General features: G+C 37.1%; 1 protein-coding gene and 1 pseudogene across 3 annotated transcripts in view; one reads left to right on the top strand and one right to left on the bottom strand.

Annotated features, from left to right (window-relative positions):
• REV3L (REV3-like, polymerase (DNA directed), zeta, catalytic subunit) overlaps window positions 1–19677 on the top strand; it is a 185017-nt gene that overhangs the window by 33638 nt on the left and 131702 nt on the right. The gene's annotated exons all lie outside the window — the stretch shown is intronic.
• The window catches only part of LOC105506789, an 8016-nt pseudogene continuing 6543 nt past the window's right edge, over window positions 18205–19677 (bottom strand).

Raw genomic sequence — 19677 nt, 5'->3', positions numbered from 1 at the left:
GAACCCTCTACAGATCTACTCCTATCTGCCTCTTTGCAATTCTCTTCTCCCGGTACTCTACCAGGCAAATTCTAACAAGCTTGGCCTTCAACTTTGTTTCCTCCACTCAGGGAGATTACAGGCTTCCACCCGGGTTTCTTATCCCTCTGCTCCATGGAAGCTCTAAGTGAGGAGCTATTGAAGAAGGACTTACAATGTTTGTTTCCTGTCTCTCAGGGATTACTGTCCTATGCTGGCCAATGTCTACTGTGTAAAGACCATTGATTTACATGCTTTTCTGTTTGTTATTTCAGGCAGTGGGTGAATTTATTCCCTGTTACCTCACCTTGACTCAAAACCCTGCCTGCTTATTTTTAAAGTTTAAGCTCAAGCATTAAATCCTCTCCGAAGTGTTTCGTATTCCATTTTCTATTCAGGAATGATTTGTTTGCAAAGACCACAAGCTCTTTCAAAAAAGCTGTAATTGGCCAGGTGTGGTGGCTCACCCCTGTAATCTCAGTCAGCACTTTGGGAGGCTGGGGCAGGAAGATTGCTTGAGGAGTCTCTAACTCACTCCTTAAGCAGGAGTTAGAGACCAGCCTGGGCAACATACCAAGACCTCATCTTTATTAAAAATTAAAAAGAAAAAAAAATGCCAAGTGTGGTGGTGTGCTCCTGTAGTCCCAGCCACTCAGGGGGCTGAGGTGAGAGGATCATTTAATCCTGGGAGGTTGAGGCTACAGTGAGCCGTGACTGTGCCAGGGCACTCCAGCCTGGGTGACAGAGTGAGACCCTGTCTCAGAAAGAAAAGAAAATGACCAGGCACGGTGGCTCACGCCTGTAATCCCAGCAGTTTGGGAGGCTGAGGCAGGTGGATCAATTGAGCCCAGAATTTTAAGACCAGCCTGGGCAACATGGCGAAAACCTGTCTTTCCAAAAAATACAAAAATTAGCTGGGTTTGGTGGCACATGCCTGTGGTCCCAGCTACTCAGGAGGCTGAGGTGGATCATCTGAGCCCAGGAGGCAGAGGTTGCAGTCAGCCAAGATTACCCTATTACACTCCAGCCTGGGCAACAGAGCGAGACCTTGTCTCAAAAAAAAAAAAAAAAAAAAACCTCTAATAAAAAGGGGATTTATTATTACAATATAGGGAAATCTCACAGATTTTCGTTGCATGGTATAAACAAGTCTCACTTCTCTTCCATTGTTTTCTCTGCAGACCAGTTTCCACACAGTTCTTCCCATTTTTCTTTGGCTCTCACTTGCCTGTTAGGGTATTCACTGTGGCCTTAACTCAACATGACCATTCAGCTTTAGTCCTTGCACTAGACTATTGGATTGCTTATTTATAGAAACAGCCCCAGGGAGCCAGAAAATTCATATCTTGGGTGAACAGAGTTCAATACTGACATGATAGTGTTCCATGATTCATAATACAATTAAAGTAAAAATTTTAATTAAAAAAAATTTAAAGTAAGGATTTTGTGTGGGAAATAACCTATAAATTCTAACTTAGGAAGTTAAGTCTCAATACTCAATGAACACAGTGTTTGTATAGTAGTGGAGACAATTGGTTAAGTTTTTTGCTTACTAAATAATATGATTAATCAGTAAACATTTACAGAGCATCTAGTATGTGTCAAGTACTGCCCAAGGCACTGGGAATACGAAGGAGCTTATATTCTGAAAGAGGGCTTGACCAGCTACAGTCTGTGAGCCAAATCCAGTCCAACCACCTATTTTTCTAAGTAAAACTTTATTGGATCACAGCCCTTCACATTGATTACTTATAATGGCTGTTGTCATGCTTCAGCAGGAGGTCGTTGTACCATAGATTCACTGTGAACCACAGAGCCTAAAATATTTACCATTTGTCCTGTTACTCCTGATGCCAACCCCTGACATAAGGTGAATTATTTTTAATGTGAAAAGGTTAACAATTTTTTACAGGGTAAAAACCATCTTTAATCAGGCCTTAGACTTTGACAAAAATTAATAGAGGTTAAATTACTTTCCTAGAGTCCTGACATTTGAAGTTTTTGGATTCATTTGCTCATTAAGACCATGGGTTGGTTTTGTCTCTTTATTAATTGCTGGTTAGTGAGATTGCATTTTTCTCTATAAGTGTTTTCTGATAGCAAGCATTTGAAAGTTGGAGTTGAAATAATCTCACATGAGGGCATCCAGGTTTGCTGGTGATTCAGAACACATGTGGTATGGTATTTGGCAAGAGGCTAAAGGCTAAGTTTTACAACCATCTGTATTAAGTCTTTTGCAAACCATCAAGTGTATTCTGTAATTTTAGCAATAAACAGATTTTTTTCCTTCAGCATGCTAAAACAAAGATTAATATATTTTGGAATGGTAGGTATATTTGAAAATTAACTGTTTTCAAATGTAAAAATCAAACACAAGCTCAGGAAATACCATCTGAATCATTATACTTGTGAGATTAGTGATCAGTAGTTCTTGTGTCTTCATGGTTGTCATTAGTTAAGGTAAAGAAGTCTTGTATAAATTTACACGAAGTTATTCATCCTTCAAGTCTCTGCTACTATACAAAGAGTAGATTTGTTCATGTTTAATATATGCCTATCTCTTTAAAATGCCATAGCCACTAATCTCAGTATTAAATACTAGATTCTCCTAAGGCTTTATAAAAGGAGATTCCCACTGAAGGGAATTTGTGGAAGAAAAGTAGAGTCCCTGTGATTTGGGAGTTTTTTGTTTGTTTTGAGACAGAGTCTCGCTCCGTTGCCCAGGCTGGAGCGCAGTGGCGTGGTCTTGGCTCACTGCAACCTCTGCCTCCCTGGTTCAAGCAATTCTCCTGTCTCAACCTCCCGAGTAGCTGGGACTACAGGTGCCTGCCAACTCACCCGGCTAATTTTTGTATTTTTAGTAGAGATGGAGTTTCACCTTGTTAGTCAGGTTGGTCTCAAACTCCTGACCTCAGGTGATCCACCCACCTCAGCCTCCCAAAGTGCTGGGATTACAGGCGTGAGCCACCATGCCCAGCTGATTTGGGAGTTTTTATAACTAAGGTCACTTCATCCCAGTGTGTTGGGATGTTCCTAATTTACACTAGCATTATTATTAATAGAAACCATCTTTATTCTCAATAATCCAGTTTGTGCAAGAAATTATATTGTCACTCTATTAACAGAATCATATTGACTATAGAGCAACTGGATCTGTTTTAAAATTTAGCTTTTAACCAACCTCAGCATTTATTCCAATTAACTGTTAATTCTCATGGGAGTTGGTGGATTGATGACCACAAGACAGCACAAGTTAAAATGAAACTTATACACAGGCCCATCTGAGAGTAAAGGGCTATGTTATGTATGTCTGTACAGCACAAAATCATTTGAATCCCCACAGCTGAAAATGAACTTTTTATGTTGTGGTAAGGGACTTCCTCAGTCTGTCTCCATTGTTCTTTTCTAGGCTTATTTCCCATTTTTCTTTCTCTTTACCATGAATCTTATATTTCAGCCCCACTCATATGCTTGGCATTTCCTGAATATATCCTATGCTTTTTCTAACTCCCATACCTTTGCTTAAACTGTTCTCTCTGTTTTTTTTGTGTACTCTACCTTCTCCAGTCTCCTTTTCCTATGTCTGTTGAATTCCTACCCATCCTTTAAAGACTGGTGTAAATAACACTTCTATGAAGCCTTTCTTGCCACATCCATTCCAGTTAGTTTCTGTTTTTTGGGGGGGCTCCCTAAGCATTTTGTTTCCATCTCTGTCTTGCAGTATAACTTTTTGCACCACCCCATCCCCAGCTCTTTAAAGTTAGAGGTCATACTTAATTCATTTTGAAATCCACATTACCTTTATAAAGCCTTGTACACACTTAGGTGTTCAGTAAAAACGTATAGTGAATTGTTGGTATACCCCCCTAATTCATTTAGAATAACCAGACAGAAAATATTTTAAAAATGGTTTTCTTTGTAAGGTTTTAAGAGTAACTTTAATACTCCAATTCCTAAATGTATTTAATAATTTTAATTTTCTTTATTTTACCTGTTTTTTTAAAAAATTGCAATTTATATTTTAGATTCAGGGGTACGTATACAGGTTTGTTACATGGGTATATTGCGTGATGCTGAGGCTTGGGACATGACTGACCCCCATTACCCAGGTAGTGAGCATAGCACCCAGTGGTTACTTAATCCTTGCCCCACTCCCTACCTTTCCTTTCTAGTAGTTCCCACTGTCTGTTGTTGCCACCTGCATTCTTGTTAACACTTTTTCTTCAGAGAGAAGTATATTCTCAGTGAGTTTTTAAATCCAGCTCAAAAGTTTCTGTTTCTCTTTCCCTTCCAAGGCAGTTTGCCACATGCCAAGAGCTTCCTATATTTCTCTCCTGCTGCCATCTTATTATCTGCAGTTGATTCTTGAAAACAATGAGGTGATTGGTTGCTAGACTGCCTAGGTTAGTACACTGGGTTAATCATTGCCTTCCATAAATCTCCTTTGCTTTGGCCTCTATACTTCCGGGGAAGTAGTATGAACAGTATTCAGTTCTCTTTGCCTGTTGAGGAAAATATACCTTAAACATTAACTGCTGTGTGAAATTTTTCTAATGACAAAAGGGAAAAATTAGCAGATGATATTATCCCTGGCATTTTTTTCCTTTCAAATAAGTCTAATTTTATTGTACTGGAGTAGAGAAAGCCTACACCAAGCAACTAACCTTACGTTAGGCATTTTATCTTGGCTGTATCAAAAAGTTTTGTTTTGAATGAAGGAAGTTTGTAGGAATTTTCAGAACCTAAAACCTAAAGGCTGATTATCATTTGATATATTATCAGTCATTCTACTTTTCTTTTCTTCCTTTTCTGTGGAAATGGCCCCATCATATTCTTTGACCATTTTTCTTTTGGGTTGCTATCTTTCTTACTGATTTGTGGAGTTCTTTATATATTCTGGATACTGATCATTTGTGGTTAACTGTATTGGAAACATCTCTTTCAGGTGTTTGTCTTTTAATTTCTGGTATTCGTGTCCATTTTAATTTAAAGTCATAGCTTTTTCTTTTGTAGTTTAAGCCTTTTATGCCTATTTTTAAAAATCTCCTCTAGACAGAGACTTTAAAAATGTTTTGTGTATACTTGGATTTGAATCTATCTGGACTGATTTCTTGGGCAGTATGATTTTGGAAATCTAACCCTACCTTTTTTCCCAGCTTGATAACCAGCTGGTCTAGCACTATGCAACGGGCAGTCGATTCCTTTTCTGCTGATCTATAGTTTCATGAACCTATGTTTTTATCCAGTACTTCCTAATCTGCCAGTAGATGTTTGAAGGCCTGTCTACATGATACACTTCCATGTCAGTTACATTGCTATACACACTTTGTTAATTCTCTGTTGTTTGCCCATATTTTATAGAGGGAATGGAACATGGACAATAATGGTACTCTGTTTTCTGTTTGGTTTGTAATGTTTAAAATCAGTTCTCTGTGACGTCAGAGCTTTGGGAAATAGAATTAACTCCTTTTTATAAAACAATTAAGAATTTCTGGCCTACACCATTAAGGTCATGTATCAGACTGAAGGATAGAGTCTCTTCTAAATTCCTTCAGGAAATGAATAAGTGAACAGCCTTTGGCTGAATGTTAAGCTGTATATGGACAGGTTAAGACCTTGTGAGGCCAGACAATTTTCAGTGAAAGGATAACTACTGAAAAACCATAAATTAAGCAACTGCCAAAGTTTGCAGACATCTGCAAAATATGAACATTTTGTCTATTCAGAGTGTTGAGACCTTCTTGAATACACCAGGCATTCAGTAGAAATTCCAGAAAGGCCGTATCTTATGAGTAGGGCTAATATAGTCCTAGCATAAAGGCTTTCCTGGACCTGCACTCACAAAATTTAAAAACAAGGCTGAAAACAATCACACGATCTGCAAGTAAATTAGTTGCCTGCTGGGACAAAACTTTTTTGAAAGGAAGACCATAAAATCCACATATAAGCAGGTATCTACACTGCCCACCATCTATTTAAAAATTACTAGATATGGTCAGGTGTGGTGGCTCACGCCTGCAATCCCAGCACTTTGGGAGGCCGAGGCGGGTGGATCGCAAGGTCAGGAGTTGGAGACCAGCCTGGCCAATATGGTGAAATGTCTCTACTAAAAATACAAAAATTAGCTGGGCAAGGTGGCGGCGCCTGTAGTCCCAGCTACTCAGGAGGCTGAGGCAGGAGAATGGCTTGAACCCAGGAAGTGGAGGTTGCAGCGAGCCACTGCACTCCAGCCTGCGCAACAGAGAGAGAGACTCTGTCTTAAAAAAACAAAAAACAAACAAAAAAACTAGATATATAAAGAAGTAGGCAAGTGTAATCTATAAAAAGGAGAAAGTCTTGTGACTAAAAACAGATCCAGAAGTGCAATATATGATCAAATTCAAGGAAAAGGACTTTAAGATAGGTATTATAAGTATGTTTAGTAATTTTATTGAAAACACAATATAACAAAACCTGTAAATAACAACACAGCCAGCCTGGGCGACAAGGTGAAATCCTGTCCCGGAAACAAAAAACACCACCACATACCCTAAACAAGACACACACACACACACGGACACCATGGCACATCATAATTGAATTGTTGAAAATTAATAAAAATCTTTAAAGCAGCCTAGAAAAATCCCTCAAACCATATACAGAGAAACCATCATAAGAATTACTGATGACTTACTAGAAATAAAACATGCCATTTCTGAAAGAAAACCCTAGAATTCTATATTCAATTAAAATATGCTTCAAAACTTAAGGCAAATTAAAAACATTTTTAAAAGCTGCAAAAATTCATTATTAGCAGATTTGAACTATGAGAAATGTTAAGGATGCTCTTCAGGCAAAAGGAAGGATGCTATATGGAAACTCAGATCTGCATGAAGAAATGAAGATCACCAGAAATGGTAAATATGTAGGCAAATTTAAAAATCTTATTTTTCTTCTTAATTTCCTTGATAGTTATTTAAAGCAAAAATAATGTCAATGTATTATGTGGCTTATAACATGTAGAAGTAAACTTTATGGGAGGAAGAAACACAAAAGATGGGGGAAAATGGAAGCATATTGTAAATCCTGCAACAACTACTTAAAGACAACCAATAAGGTAGAATTGAATCTAAAATTTTATCAGGCCAAAAGAGAGCAGGTTAGGGAAAAAAGTGAGCAATGAATAAGCAGGAAAAATAGAAAACAAAATGGCAAGACATAACCTCAAATCTTACTACTTAAATAATTGGATTAGTTTTACGTGGACTTATTATTCTAACTTAAAATGCAAAGCATTACTATAAGCAACTCATAAGAATCATACTTAATATATAGACAGTTTAAAAGTAAAACAATGGAGAAATGTACTCTGCAGGGAAAAGTCACTAGGAACACTGGAGTATCTAAAGATCAGGCAAAGTTGACTTCATGGTAAGATGTATTATCAGAATTAAAGAGGAATATTTAAAAATGGTAAGAAGTTCAAGTTTTCAAAAAGACAAAAAGTTCAAAAAACTTGATGAAATACTGAGATCAAGGGAGAGACATAGGGGAGAACAAAAGAGAGACAAAGATAAAGCCAGTGTTAAAGTTGGAGACTTCAACACTGCTCTTTCAGCATTTGATAAAACAAGTAGGTAGAAAATCAGTAAGTATATGAAACACTTGAACAACACTGTGTCAAGGAACTCAGTCTAATCGACATTTTTAGAACCTTACACCTACCTGTTAACTTCAGAATACACATTGTTTACAAGGTCACATGTAACATTCGCCAAGGGAAACCACCAGAGCCTTAACCAACTCAGGGAGAGGGAAATATCTAACTCCAGCCCCCTTATTTCTTCCTGTTTCACCTAAGTGGGGGGAAAAGCTGAAAATCACTTGTGACGGTCACACCCCAGGGGCACAGGCCCCCTTAAAGACTGAAACGTAATCATAGGGCTATAGAACACTTTATCTTCTCCCCATATCCCACATCAGCAGGCTCTTCCCCTCCCCTCATGTCAATAGGCTCCTGTATAATAACAGAAGATTTACCGCTGAAAGAACTGCAAGGCTTAGACTCACACTATGTAAACAGTTTATAGGGAAACCCAAAGACAGTATGAGACAAAAACAAGGACAGTAGAGAAAATATTAGCCTCTAACACCTGTAACTACAGCAGATAGTAAACATGGCAGTCTTAACTCCTAGCTAGATATGGCACAGATTTTAGAATTGTCAGATTGATAGTTTAAAATAATTATGAGTAACATGGTAAGTAAGGTCTGTAATAAAAAATGTAGACAACGTACAAGAACAGATGAGTGGCTGGACATGTTGGCTCGCACCTGTAATCTCAGCACTTTGGGAAGCAAGGTGGGAGAATCACTTGAGCCCAGGGGTTCAAGACCAGCCTGGGCGACGTAGTGAGACCTCATCTCTACAAGAAATAAAATTAGCTGAGTGTGGTGGTATATGCCCTTGTAGTCCCAGCCATTTGGGAGGCTGAGGTGGGAGAATTGCCTGAGCCCATGAGGTCAAGACTGCAGTGAGCCAAGATCGCGCCACTGCACTCCAGCCTGAATGACAGAGCGAGACCCTGTCTCAAAAACAATGACAGCATCACCACCAATAACAAAAAGAACAGATGGATAATGGAGGCATAGGGATTGTAGTTGTAAGAAAAGGAAGTACTAAAAATAAAATCTGTAACAGAAATGAAGAATACCTTTGATTGTCTCTTCAGAAGAACAAAATAAATATTTGAAGTAATAATGATTGAGAATTTTCCAAAAGTAAACACCTACACATATCATATTCAAACTGTAGGAAACCAAAGATAAAGAGAAAATTTTGAAAGAAACCAGAGGTGAAAAAACCCACCTTACTTATATGTGAAGAAAGCAAAAATTACATTGGACTTCTGTTCACAACCCATGCAAGCAAGAAGAGAGGAGTGAAATGTTTAAAGTGTTGAAAGAAAAACACCACCAACCTCGAATTCTGTGTGCAGTGAAATTATCCTTCAAAATGAAGGGAAAATAAAATACTTTCTCAGACGAATAAACATTGAGGGAATCTGTTGCCAGTAAGAAATGTTACTTGCCTTATAAGAAATGTTAGAAACTTTCTGGAGAAAGTTTCCTTTTCTCCAGATAAAAGGGAAATGATATAGGTGAGAAACTTGGATCTACATAAAGAAAGGAAGAGTATTAGAGAAGGAATAAGTAAAGGTAAAATCTTTTATTTTCTTGTTCTTAATGGATAGGTAACTGTTCAAAATAATAATAGCAGTAATACATTCAGTTACAGCTTAGGGATAAGTGAAATTAATGGCAGCAATTTTACAAGGGATAGGAGGGCTGGTGCAAAAGTAATCACAATTTTGGACCAGGAATTTTAAATCATTGTAACTAGGTTCAGACACATCTTTATTAATCAAAATAGGAACCATTATAATCAACACATTTTTGCCAACAAGAAATAAGTTTGTTTATTTCTGTAGCATAAAAATCTGTGCTTCAGGGCTTGGCACGGTGGCTCACGCCTGTAATCCCAGCACTTTGGGAGGCCAAGGTGGGTGGATCACCTGAGGTCAGGAGTTTGAGACCAGCCTGACCAACATGGAGAAACCCCATCTCTACTAAAAATACAAAATTAGCCAGGCGTGGTAGTGCGTGCCTGTAATCCCAGCTACTCGGAGGGAGACTGAGGTAGGAAAATCACTTTAACCCCAGAGGCGGTGGTTGCAGTGAGCCGAGATTGTGCCATTGTACTCCAGCCTGGGCAACAAGAGTGAAACTCTGTCTCAGAAAAAAGTTGTGCTTCGGGATTCAGTGAACTCTTGGAAAGCATTTTTTGCATCCTGTGGGTTGTGGAAGCATTTTCCCAGCCAAAAGTTATCCAGATGCTTGAAGAAATTGTAGTCCGCTGGCAAGAGGTCAGATGAATATGGTGGCTGAAGCAAAACTTCATAGCCCAATTTCTTTAACTTTTGAAGCGCTGGTTGTGCGGTCGGGCATTGTCTTGGAGAAGAATTGGGCCCTTTCTGTTTTCAGTGCATCTCATCGATTTGCTGAGCGTACTTTTCAGATATATGGGTTTTTGCCTGGATTCAGAAAGCTGTAGTGGGTCAAACGGGCAGCAGACCACCAAACAGTGACCATGACCTTTTTTTGGTGCAAATTTGGCTTTAGGAAGTGCTTTGGAGCTGCTTCTTGGTCCAGCCACTGAGCTGGTTATCACTGGTTGTCATATAAAATCCATTTTCTGTCACATATTACAATCCAATCGAGAAATGATTCGTTGTTATTGTGTAGAATAAGAGAAGATGATACTTCAAAACGACTCTTTTTTTTATTTTCATGCAGCTCATGAGGCACCCACTTATTTAGCTTTTTCACTTTTCCACTGTGCTTCAAATGTTGAACAACTGTAGAATGCCCTACATTGAGTTCTTTGGCAACTTTTCGTGTAGTTGTAAGAGGATCAACTTTGATGATTGCTCTCAATTGGTTGTTGTCTACTTCTGATGGCCGGCCACCAGGCTCCTTATCTTCAAGATTCTTGTTCCCCTTGCACAACTTCTTGAACCATCACTGCACTGTACATTTGTTAGCAATTCCTGGGCCAAATGCATTGTTGATATTGTGAGTTGTTTCTGCTACTTTACAACCCATTTTGAACTCAAATAAGAAAATCGCTCAAATTTGCTTTTTGTCTAACATCATTTCCATAGCCTAAAATAAACATAAAATGAACAGCAACTAATAAGTCATTAGCAAAAAAACATAATGTGAGAAATGCCCATTAAAAGGATGTATAACATAATCACATTTATTTAAGAATGTATTCCAGTCAAATGGCAAATTCCAACAATGCAAAAACCACAGTTACGTTTGCACCAATCTAATATAAGCTACCTTTGGGGCAGTATAGTATTATTTGAAAGTGGATTTAGAATAGTCAGACTCCAGGGTAACCGCTAAAAAATTGACTTTTTTTTTCTTTTAATACATTAAAGATGTTGCTCCACTGACTTCTGGTTTGCATTGTTTTGGTAAGTTTAGTTAATATGTTTTTGCCCAAAGCTTTGGTCTTCGGATTTTTATGATTTATCATTTTGCCTTATTCAGGACCCCATGAGACCAACTGTATGCTTAGTAGAACTCGCTTGCCATATCAATCCAGTACTCTAAGTAATTAAACATAGTCCTAAGAAAACCTTTCTTTAATTCATGTATGAAAGTTATAGGATATCGGGTTGGGATACGGGATTTTGAGGGATATGAGGAGCCTGTGCAAATATTAAATTGTTTTATTGTCATTTAGTTTTATTGTCTGAGAAGACTTTCTTACATTAACAGTTCTTTCTTAATCTTTAGTTTCTTTGTTTAGTTTTTGGTAATGATCACTTTATCTCTCTTTTTTTTTTAAATCTTAATATGATTCAGGGTTTAAAGCCAGGTGCACTGGTACAAACTTACAGTCCCAGCCTGGGCAACACAGCAAGATTCTGTCTAAAAAAAAAATTAAAATAAAAATACTATATTTAGTGCATCATGAAATAAAAATAAAGATATGTAAGTGGTTTTAGTGACAAATGATTATATTTCTGTATATTCATAATTCCTATGATACAAGTTGAATAATTTATTTTAATGAGTGCATTTTCTCTAATGGTATATTCAGAATTAGGTCTTCTCATTAGCATCTGCTAAAGAAAACAGTGAGTACAGATAGGTTTAAAAGATTATAAACAGGTGGGGTGAGGTGGCTCATACCTGTAATCCCAGCACTTTGAGGCAGGGCAGCTACTTAGGAGGCTGAGGCAGGAGGATCACTTGAGCCCAGGAGTTTGAGACCAGCCTAAGCATGTAGCGAGACCCTGTCTCTACAAAAAATAAAACTAAAAGTAAAAAAATTAGGCAGGTGTCACATACCTGTAGTTCCAGCTATTCAAGAAGCTGAGGCAGGAAGATCACTAGAGCCCAGGTTGTCAGACCTGCAGTGAGCTGTGATCCTGCCATTATGCTCCAGCCTGAGTGATAGAGGACGACCTTGTCTCAAAAAAATTATGTAACTTTATTGAGATGTAGTTCACATACTACACATTTTACCTATTTAAAGTATACAATTCATTGATCTTTATTCACAGAGTTGTGCAACCGTAAGTACAATCAATATTAGAACATTGTCACCCTAAAAAGAAACACCATATCAAATAGCAGTCACTGCTCATTTCCCACCAATTCCCTAAGCCCCAGCAACCATTAATCTCCTTTCTGTCTCTATAAATTTGCCGATTTTGGACATTTCATATAAATGGAGTCATATAATACGTGATTTTTTTGTGTCTGGCTTCTTTAACTTAGCATAATATTTTAAAATTTCCTCCATATTTATAAGATTAAAATATTTTAATTAAAAATTGTATACTAAAAATTTTAATACTAAAAGATTAATAAAATACTAAAAATTAATAAAAATTTTTAGTATACAATTTTTAATTGAAATATTTTAAATATATATAGTATAGCATTTATCAGCACTTCATTCCTTTTTGTGGCTGAATAATATTCTATTCTTTGGATATGCTGTATTGTATTTATCCATTCATCAACTGGTGGAAATCTGAGTTGTTTTTACCTTTTGACCATTATGAATAATGCTGCTATGAATATTGATGTACAAGTATTTGTGTGGACATGTATTTTTATTTCTCTTAGACATATACCTAGAAGTAGAATTGCTGGTCATATAACTCTATTTTTTTAACTTTTCGAGGAACTACCAGACTATTCTATAAAGCACCTACACCATTTAACATTCCTAGAAGTAGTGTATGAAATTTCCAGTTTCTCTGCAACACTATTGTCTGACTTTTTAGTTATAGCTGTCCTAGTGAGCGTGTTGTTCCGATTTGCATTTTGCTGATGGCTGTTGATGTTGAGAATCTTTTAATGTGCTTATTTGCCATTTGATATATCCTCGGGAAAATGTTTATTCACATCCTTTGCCCATTTAAAATATTTAATATTTTTTATTGAGACATAGTAGATATACATATGTTTGGGGTACATGTGATAATTTAATACATTTATATAATTTGTAAAGATCAAATCAATGTTATTGGGATATTCATCTCACCTTAAATATTTGTCTTTTCTTTATGCTAGAAATATTTTATTTATGCTCTTCTAGCTATTTTGAAATATACAGCATATTATTATTGTAAACTATATTCACCCTGCTGATCTACCAAACACTAGGTCTTGTTTCTTCTATCGAACTCTGTATTTGTACCCCTTAATCAACCTCTCTTCATCCCTCCACCACCACCCTTCTCAGCTTCTGGTAACTACCAGTCTACTCTCTATCTGCATGAGATCCACTTTTTTAGCTGCCGCATATGAATGAGAACATGTGATAATGTCTTTCTGTACTTGGCTTTTTTCACTTAACATATAATGACTTCCAGTTTCACTCATGTTGCTGCAAATGACAGGATTTCATTTTTTTATATGGCTGGATAATATTCCATTATGTATATATACCATATTTTCTTTGTCCATTCGTCCATTGATAGGCACTTATATTGATTCTAGTAACTTTGGTTATTGTGAATATAGTGCTTCAATAAACATGGGAGTACGAAATATCTTCAATATACTGATTTTCTTTTAGGTTTATATTCAAAAATGGAATTGTTGGATTTATGATAGTTCTGTTTTTAGTTTTTTGAGGAATCTCCACAGTTTTCCATAGTCACTGTACTAATTTACATTCCCAACAGTGGTGTACGAGGATTCTCCTTTATCCACATCCTCACCAGCATCCATTATTTATTGTCTTTTTGATAAAAACCATTCTAACTGGGGTGAGATGATATCTCATTATGATTTTGATTTGTATTTCTCTGATGATTAGTGATGTTGAGCATCTTTTCATGTGTCTGTTGGCCATAATGTCTTCTTTTGAGAAATATCTATTCAGACCTTTTGCCTATTTAAAAATCAGATTATTTGTTTTCTTGTTATTGAGTTGTTTGAGCTCCTTATATATTCTGGTTGTTAATCTCTTGTCAGATGAATAGTGTATGAATATTTTCTTCCATTTTATGAGTTGTCTTTATCACTTCATTGAGTGTTTCCTTTGCTCTACAGAAGCTTGATGTGATCCTTTTGTCTATTTTTGGCTTTGTTGCCTGTGCTTTTGAGGTCTTACTCAAAAAAAATCTTTGCACAGACCAATGTCCTGGAGCATTTCCCCATTGTTTTCTTCTGGTAGTTTCATAGTTTCAGGTGTTAAAGTCTTTAATCCATTTTGACTTTTGTATATGATGAGAGATAAGGTTCAATTTTTAGTTTCATTCTTCTGCATGTGGTTATTCAGTTTTCCCAGCACCATTTGTTAGAGACTGGTTTTTTTCCCCATTGTATGTTTTGATACCTTTGTTGAAAATGAGTTAGCTGTTAATGTCTGGATTTATATGTAGGTTCTCTGTTCTGTTTCATTGGTCTGTATGTCTGTTTTTATGCCAATAGCATGCTGATTTGGTTTCTATAGCTTTGTAGTATATTCTGAAGTCAGGTAGTGTGATGCCTCCAGCTTTCTTTTTGCTCAAGATTGATTTGGTTTTTCCGGGTCTTTTATGGTTCCATATATATTTTAGGATTGTTTTTTCTCTTTCTGTGAAGAATGTCGTTTATACATTGATAGGGATTCCATTGACTTTGTAAATTGCTTTGGGTAGAATTGTTTTGTTCTGTTTTGTTTTGAGACAGGGTCTTGCTGTGTCTTACAGGCTGGAGTACAGTGGTGCAATTACAGTTCACTGCAGCCTTGACTTCTGGTCTCAGGCAATCCTTCCACCTCTCAGCCTCCCCAGTAGCTGGGACTACAGGCGTGTGCTAACATGTCCAGCCAATTTTTGTATTTTTTGTAGAGACAGAGTTTCACCGTGTTGTCCAGGCTTATCTTGAACTACTGGGGTCAAGCGATCCTTCTGTCTCAGCCTCCCAAAGTGCTGGGATACAGGTGTGAGTTACCATATCAGTCAGAATTGTTGCTTTAACAATATTGGTTCTTCTGATCTGTGAACATGGAATATCTTTTCATTTTTCTGTGTCCTCTTTAATTTCTTTCATCAGTGTTTTATCATTTTTCTAGCAAGATATTTTACCTGTTTGGTTAAATTGATTCTTAGATATTTTTTATTCTTTGTAGTTATTGTAAGTGGGGTTGCCTTCTTGTTGTTGTTGTTTTTTTTTTTTCAGATTGTTTGCTGTTGGCATATATAAATGTTACTGATTTTTGTATGTTGATTTTGTATCCTACAACTTTACTGAATTCATTAATCTTTTTTTGTTTTGTTTTGTTTTTTTGAGACAGAGTCTTGCTCTGTCGCCCAGGCTAGAGTGCAGTGGTACAATCTTGGCTTACTGCAAGCTCTGCTTCCCGGGTTCACACCATTTTCCTGCCTCAGCCTCCTGAGTAGCTGGGACTACAGGCGCCCACCACCATGCCCGGCTAATTTTTTTTTTTTTTTTTTGTATTTTTAGTAGAGATGGAGTTTCACCATGTTAGCCAGGATGGTCTCGATCTCCTGACCTTGTGATCCGCCCACCTCGGCCTCCCAAAGTGCTGGAATTACAGACATGAGCCACTGCGCCCGGCCCATTAATCATTTTTAACAGTTTTTTTGGTTGAGTTCCTGAGGCTTTTCTAAGTATAAGACCATGTCATCTGCAAGCAAGGCTAATTTGACTTCTTCCTTTCCAATTTGGATGCCCTTTATTTCTCACTCTTGCCTCATTGCTCTGGACAGGACTTCCAGTATTACGCTGAATAAAAGTAGTGAAAGTGGGCATCCTGGTCTTCCTCCAGATCTTAGAGGAAAGGCTTTTAATATTTCCCCATTGAGTACAGTGTTAGCTGTGGGTTTGTAATATATATTCTTTATTATTTCGAGGGATGTTCCTTTGTTGAGGGTTTTTTCATGAAGTGATGTTGAATTTTATTTAATGCTTTTCCAGTATCTGTTGAAAGAGTAATAGGCTTTTTTGTTCATGATTCTGTTAATGTGATGTATCATGTTCACTGATTTGCTTATGTTGAACAATCTGCATCCCTGGGATGAATTCCACTTGATCATGGTGAATGATCTTTCTAATGTGATATTGAATTTGGTTTGCTAGAATTTTGTTGAGGATTTTTGCATCTGTGTTCATCAGGGATGTTGGCCTATAGTCTTCTTTTTTGGTTGTGTCCTTGTCTGGTTTTGGTATCAGGGTAATGCTGGTCTCATAGAATGAGTTTTAAAGTATTCCTTCTGCTTCAATTTTGTTTGCAGAGTTTGAGTAGAATTGGTATTAGTTCTTTATATGTTTGATGGAATATAGGAATGAAGCCATTAGGTCCTGGGCTCTTCTTTGATGGGAGACTATTATGGCTTCAGTCTCCATACTCATTATTGGTGTATTAAGATTTCTCTTTCTTCTTGGTTCAATCTTGGTAGGCTGTGTCCAGGAAAGTATCCATTTATTCTGGGTTTTCCAGTTTGTTGGTGTATAGTTCTTCATAATAGTCTGTCATGTGTTACATTCTTCTTAATAGTCTCTTTGCATTTCTGTGGTCTCAGTTGTTTTGTCTCCTCTTTTGTTTCTGGTTTTATTTTTTTGGATCTTCCCTCTTATTTCTAGCCTAGCTAAAGGTTTGTTAGTTAATTTTGTTTATCTTTTTTTAAAAAAACTAACCTTTCATTTTCTTGGTGTTCTGTATTGGTTTTTAGTCTCAATTTCATTTATTTCTGATTTGATCTGTACTATTTATTTCCTTCCACTAATTTTGGGTTTGTTTTGTTCTTTTTGTAGTTCTTTCAGGTATACCATTAGGTTGTTTATTTGAAGTCTTTCTACTTTTTGATATAGGTGTTTATTGTTATAAACTTCCTTCTTAGTACCACTTTTGCTGTATCCCATAGGTTTGGGTATGTTGTGTTTTCATTTCCACTGGTTTCAAGAAATTTTTAAATTTCCTTCTTAATTTCTTTATGATTTGTCATTTGTCATCCAGGAGCATGTTGTTTAATTTTCATCTCTTGGTGTATTTTTCAAGCTTCCTTTTGTTACTGATTTCTGGTTTTATTCCATTGCAGCCAGATAAGATACTTGGTATGATTTCTACTTTTTTGAATTTGCTGAGACTTGTTTTTTGTCTCAGATATGATCTGTTTCGGAGAATGTTCCATGTGCTGATGAAAAGAACGTGTTTTCTGCAGCATGGGTAAAATGTTCCATAATGTTGATTAGGCCTGTTTGTGTACTGTATAGCTTAACTCCAGTGTTTCTTTGTTGGTTTTTTGTCTGGATGCTCTGTCCATTACTGAAAATGGGGTGTTGAAGTCCCCTACTATTATTGTATTGCAGTCTGTCTCTCCTTTTAAATATATTAATATTTGCTTTATGCACTCAGATGCTCTGGTGTTGCATGCGTAGAATTTATAATTGTTATATCCTCTTGCTGAATTGACCCTTTTTTCACTACATAGTGACCCTCTTTCTTTTTACAGTCTCGATAGTCTATTTTATCTGATACAAATATAGCTACTCCTGCTTTTTGGTTTCCAGTTGCATGGAAAATCTTTTCCCACCCTTTCACTTTCAGTCTGTGTGTGGCTTTATAGGTGAGGAAAGTTTCTTATAGTCAGCATATAGTTTAACTCTTGCTTCATCTGTTTAGGCACTTAATTCATTCTGCCTTGTAATTAGAGAATTTAGTCCATTTGCATTCAGTGTTATTGTTGCCAAGTAAACTTACTACTGTCATTTCATTGCTTGTTTTCTGTTGTTTTAGAACTCCTTCGTTTTTTCTTTTCTTACTGTTTTCCTTTGTGGTTAGGAGATTTTCTCTGGTAGTATGTTTTAATTCATTGCTTTTTAGTTTTAGTGAATCTATTATAGGTTTTTGCATTGTGGTAACCATGAGACTTACAAAAACATCTTAGATTACAAAACAAAGAATAGAAATTTTTTTAAAAAAACTCTTTTTTTTTTTTTTCCCACCTCAGGTCCAGCTTTATTACCTAATACAAGTCCAACCTCTAGAACATTCAAATTCACTGTTGCAAAGTTTAATTAAAAACACAATTTACAAATATTTAGTATATTCTAAAAAGCATTTCTAAGTTAAGAATGCAAAAGTATGTACACAATATATAATCAAATACCAGGCGGCCTCAACTTCCACCAGGCCACGTTCGTCTTTTTAAGTTCTTCAGTATCTTCTGTCAAATCCACAAAGTTTTTTGCCATGACGGGGGAAGGAATGGAAGTCCCCATTTTTTTTCAAAGTCCATACGTGCTTACGATATCACCTGTGGAGTTACTTGCTGTGCAAGTTCTTTAAGATTATTGGTCGCTTGTTCAGTGAGATGCATTTCTCTGTATGAGGGACCCAAGAGACAGATCATGTTGGGAGGGGGTCTGGTGTTGAAACGTTCATTCTGGGCTTCCTGGAGCTAGCTCCCTGAGCAATCTGGTGGTCTCATCAAGTTTCTTCTGGAATATTTCAGCTTCTTCAGAGTCAAAAACTTCAACTGGAATGCCAAAGTTTGTTACTGCTTTCAGCGCTATGAGCCTGTCTTGAGTATTGGAGTCCAAATACCCTGGTGGCTCTACTTCTGTAATCCCCATTTCTTCTGCTGTGTCAGGTGTCCTAGTATGGCCTTCCACCTTCAGGCAATGACATCTACATCTCTTGCAGGGTCCTGGAATGCCCTCCTTTTGTTAAAACATCCAGTAAACTATCTGCTATGACATACGGATAATCTTGGCACATGGCCAAAAACTCATGGATGCTGAAATCGCTTGGAAGATCAGGGTCTTCCCCATAGGTTAGATTAGAATCATCCTTGCTGATACTTGCATACATGGAGTCATAATGCGGTGCATAAGAACTGTAGGGCCCATAATTCAAATACAACACTGGAGAGACTTTGTTCCTTTTATCCTCTTTGAACCCCTGCGGAGTATTCACTCCATACTGAAGTCTTCCAGTTGTCATTCCCAGTCTCACAGAGCAGTAAGCCTGGCTCTCCTACAGTGGGATCCACAAGATGGAGAAGTCCCAACATCGTTGTTCTGTCTGGTTTTCTTCTTTCAAATTCGCACTGGCTTCACAAACCGCCTGGTCAGCTTTCCTCCAGATTTCTTCACGATGCAGTCAAGCTGCTCCTACTCTCTGTCTAAACTATTGCTTTTAAACTTATCTTCAAGCATATCTTTGTCTTTCTTTTTATTTTCTTTGCTGGGACTCTTGAAAGCGTGTATTTCGGCATCTCCAGAGTCCTCTCTTGGCTAGCAGCTTCTGTCCTCCCCACTCTGCAAGGTGTCTGTTCTTTCTGCTTTCGCGTTTTCTGCAACTCAGCCATGAAGTCTGTGCTCTGCTTCAGGCTCTGAATTCTTTCCTGGCTAAGAATTTTCATCCCTGAGTGCAACAGTTTCTCTGCAGCTTTATAATAAATGGTCTCTGGTTTATTGTAAATCATGGCATTAGTACACATTAGTTTGAAGTTATCCTTTAGTTCTTCTATGGACTGGTAGTCATTGTTCTCTTTTTTTATTATTATACTTTAAGGTCTAGGGTACATGTGCATAACGTGCAGGTTTGTTACATATGTATACTTGTGCCAT

This window comes from Colobus angolensis, unplaced genomic scaffold (assembly GCF_000951035.1).
Source record: "Colobus angolensis palliatus isolate OR3802 unplaced genomic scaffold, Cang.pa_1.0 Scaffold14, whole genome shotgun sequence".
NCBI lineage: Eukaryota > Metazoa > Chordata > Mammalia > Primates > Cercopithecidae > Colobus > Colobus angolensis.
Note: the sequence above shows the minus strand (reverse complement) of the source record. Positions and strands in the feature narration are given on the sequence as shown.